Source organism: Monopterus albus, unplaced genomic scaffold (genome assembly GCF_001952655.1).
Source record: "Monopterus albus unplaced genomic scaffold, M_albus_1.0 scaffold46.1, whole genome shotgun sequence".
In the NCBI taxonomy this organism is placed as follows: Eukaryota; Metazoa; Chordata; class Actinopteri; order Synbranchiformes; family Synbranchidae; genus Monopterus; species Monopterus albus.
The window spans coordinates 3642010-3646504 of NW_018127926.1; positions in this window are offsets into that span (position 1 = coordinate 3642010).

Consider the following 4495-nt stretch of genomic DNA (forward strand, 5'->3'; position numbering starts at 1 on the left):
TGCTGAATTTTCTTGTAAACACAAATATGTTTACATGTAGCATTTTTCTCTAAAATGCATTAAGGCCTAATAAATGCACTGATTACATTTTCTTTTTTGTGAGACATTTGCAGGGTGGATTTATTTATAATATTTGAAACCTGTTTGGTTGCATTGAAGTTTACATAGGTAGCAGGCAACTTCTTCTTCAAAGTCTTTTGCTGTGTTGTATTGCTATGTTTGTTTGTATTTTACAACTAACAAAAGCCATTCAGTGGAACAGCATGACACCAAGGAGAGTAGGCTTCACCGTGTTACCCGTGCGCATTTGAATTCTTGTGTGTGTGCTGGAAGCATAAGATAAAAACCGTGACTAATAGTCAGTTTTTATTGTGCCTTTAAAGCAAGTGACTATCAGAAGGCAACATTGGGATGAGTTTATCCATCCATCCACTATCCATACTACTTATTCCTAAACAGGGTCACATGGAGGCTGGAGACAATCCCAGCTGACATCGGGTGAGAAGCTGGGTACATCCTGGACAGGTTGCCAGTCTATCACAGATCTGACAGGTAGACAAACAACCACACACTCACACTCACTCCTATGGGCATTTTAGAGTCACCAATCAACCTAAGCTGCATGTCTTTGGACTGTGGGAGGAAGCCGGAGCACCCGGAGAGAACCCACACAGGTGCAAGGAGAACATGCAAATTTTGCACAGAAAGACCCCGGGTCGGCCCGGGCCCAAACTCGGGGTCTTTCTGTGAGGCAACAGTGCTAACCACTGTTCCTGGATAAGTTTAACCAAACCTAAATAAAACCCATGAAAAAAATGTCAGCAACCCTATGTTACTGAACCCATGTAGGGCTGATATGGGTTCAATAACATGACTGTGCAAAAATATAAGAATCTTTTTTCCTTCTTACCTGTAACAAATGACAAATGACACATCGATGAGATCAAGTAAAAGATTTGTTTTATTTAAAAAGTCTGAAACCACAACATTTCAACTTTGTTCTCAACATTTCAACTTTATTCTCAACATTTCGACTTTATTCTCAACATTTGGACTTTGTTCGCAACATTTGATCTTTTTCACAACATTTGGACTTGGACTAAACAATTCTGAGTCAAAACTTGTAGATTTCATCCAAACCTTTCAAATAAAATCAAGGAAAACTGAAGACAGGTTAGTCACATTAAAATAACAAATCATCTTTGATTATGTTTAGATTTATGAAATTAATTTCCCCATGCTTATTGTGATTATTCAGAAAGTGAAAATGAACGCAGAGTGATGCCCCAGGTCTAGCACAGGTCTGTTGTGCAGCAGGTTGTGAAATGATCTTCAGCACAGAAATCCTCACAAGTTCGAATGAAGGTGTCACCTAAAATAAATAAAATAAAATAAATAGAACAATATGCAATGGCTGAACCATTCCTCTTTCATTATAATATATTCTTTTCCTAGACATACAGTATAAACACACATACTAAAACCTAAGAGAAAACAAAGTGAATGCAGCGGCACAAGTCTTATTTACCATTCTGATAGGTTTTGCAGTAGTGGGCTGAGTCTGGGCAGTTCATCTCTGTCTTACAGATGCTGTCAGTCTGACCATCACAGGTGTAGCATCTGAGTGTGAGCACTGATGAGAGCACAAAATCCATCAAAACAAACCTACAGTGTACTTGCTTCAGTATTATAAATTAATTAAGGTAACATCAATCTTTTATGCAAAATTGGGCTGATAGTGGAGACACTGGATTGCTGTCATGAACATTTTTCATAATGAATCATCAAATCAAATGCTTCCATTATAGTAAAGTATTCTTAATTACTTTTATCTCATTTTGACCATTGCTTTAAAAGAATGTAAATATTTCATAAAAACACATTTTAATTTTTTACCTTGAGTGCTACACAGCAGCAGGACCAGCAGTGTGACAAGCAGGACCTTCATGTTGTCAGATGCTAGAGTATGTGAACAAACCTCTTGCTGAGGCACTTTTATACAGGCACACCCACCACTAGGGGTGACAGGTGCACTTCCTTGTGTAACATGTTCCAGTAAAGGCTGCACTTTCTTTTAGACTCTATTGTCCCAAGAAAAACACAAAACTTAAGCAAACATGGAGTTACAGATGAAAAAATGAGGTGTTGTGTTACAGTTTGCAGGGCTAAAGTTGTGCTCTGATCAAGACTGCACACATTTCATGTATAGATAGATATTACCTTTTATATTACCTTTACTGTCATTGCAGAATAGTACAATGCATCCCTACTATATAAGATATAATAAATGCAATCAATAAATAGTAAACATCAATAAAAATAACTAGTTAAAAAAGAGATAAAACATATTGCACATACTGTCCCAAATTATGTACTATCACTTCCTATTTCTTCACAGAGTTTAGTTTGTGATGGCTATAGAGCAGAAACTATTTTTAAAACAGTAGGTTTTAATGGCCCTATAGTGTCTCCCGATGTATAGACGGTGACAGTAATGAGTTGGGTCCTTCAGAATGTGGTTTACCCTGCAGAGGCAGTATAATCTAAAAAAGGTCCTCCAGCAAATTTCACCAAGTGAAGGTGTAATTTTCCATAATTTGGCTGTATAGAAGTTCAAGGCAACTAATTTTGGCTTGGCACATCCAACCAGTTAGGCAACATACCTCCCAAAACAACATACCAATACATAAGCTGTGTATTGTGTCATACAAGTGTTCTGTATGCGTGTCTTTGTTTTCTCAGTCTGTTGTGCTCAGAAGTGTTCTGCAGCATAGCTATTACTTAATAGCAGTCTGTTTTGGCATTATTCCAAAGGACTTTCCAGTCTGTTCATTTTAGACAAACCAGAAAACAACTGGAAACACTGCCCAGTATGCTTAGTAGGCTGATTACTAAAACAGTGAACCAAATGATGCAGTTAAAATTTAATGTATGAAATCAATTGAAAATGGTCAGTCTCTTTGGTTTACCACCAATCCAGCAGAACGTTCTCTTATGTGGTTTAATCAAAGATCATTGGGTGTATTTTTTTATGTACTATATATAAAATTGTGTGTATTCACTATGGATTAAATAGAATTACATCACACTTTAATTATTCAACTTATGAAATTAAAAACTTTTATGCCCCAAGAGTCACTGGTGATTTTAAGTAAATCTTGGCTATGAAACAATTTACATTCAGATGCTTTGCTTTATCTATGGTGTACCCTGCCTGTTGCCCAGTGTCAGCTGGGATTGGCTCCAGCCCCCCGTGACCCTGTTCAGGATAAGTGGTATAGATAATTGATGGATGGATGTTTTCAAAAACAGCCTGTGTGGACTCTCCAGATTGTAAAATGCTTCTGAAAGTGATGCTGGCATGTAGTGGCACCTGTTGGGAACAATAGGGACATGCAAGACGGCGGATTGTCTTTTTTGTCTAAAGCCAGCTTGTTTCCAGTGATGCAGTGAGTAAGGCAAAGCAGCTTTATTTATACAGCACATTTCATACACAGAGGCAATTTACAAAGTTTCAATTTACAAAAAAAACGATAACAGCGTTTAAAACAATAAGCATTAAGATCAGAATGAAATCAGTTTAGACAAAGTGAACATAAAACTGCTAAAATGGGATAAAATACATAAAATGAAGATAAAAACAAACAAACAAAGTAAAAGGTATGAAACACAGACAGAGACTGCAGCATAGAAACCAGTCAAACAACAGAAAAATAGTAGAGTTTTCAGTTTAATCTTAAAAGTTGCTAGAGTTGGGCCACATTAAGCAGAGGTGAAAAGTAACTAAGTACATTTACTTAGGTACTGTACCTAAGTTCAGTTTTGAGGTATCTGTTCTTTACTTGAGTATTTTCATTTTCTGCTACTTCATACTTCAGCTTCACCACATTTCAGAGAAAAATATTTGTCATGATTCTGTCCCACTGGTTCTGGACTCATGCTTTTATTTTGACACTACTTCCTGTCCCCAGCTCAGCCCGACTCCCAGGAGCTTTGTCTCATCACCCACATTGGTTTCACCTGCTTCTCATTACTCACACCTGCTTACAACAGCATATACCATCCTGTGGGAAGCTCCTGTTCAGACTTTCCAGCACCTGTGATTCCAGCGCTGACTCCTGATTAGCTTGTGGCCACTGAGTACTGCCTAACCCCTCTGCTTCTGATTGTATTTTCTGTGTATGGACCTTTGGACCTTCCTTTCTGACTGTGCTTTTCATGGATACCTTGGTTGTGTGAGTTTGCTGGCTTTGACCCTAGACCTGACCCTCAACCTGAGAGCGTTACTTGTTGAATCAGACTCCTGCATTGTGTATCGCTTGTGTCTGAACAGTGCTCTTATTAAAGAGACACTGTTCTGCTTATCCTCATCTGGCTTTCTAATTGAGTTCGCCCTCGACATTGTTGGCAGCTTCACATGCCAATCCTGACAGTATTATACTTTGTACTCATTTATTTGACAGCTTTTGTTTTCAGAAAGGCGTCCCAAAGGTAT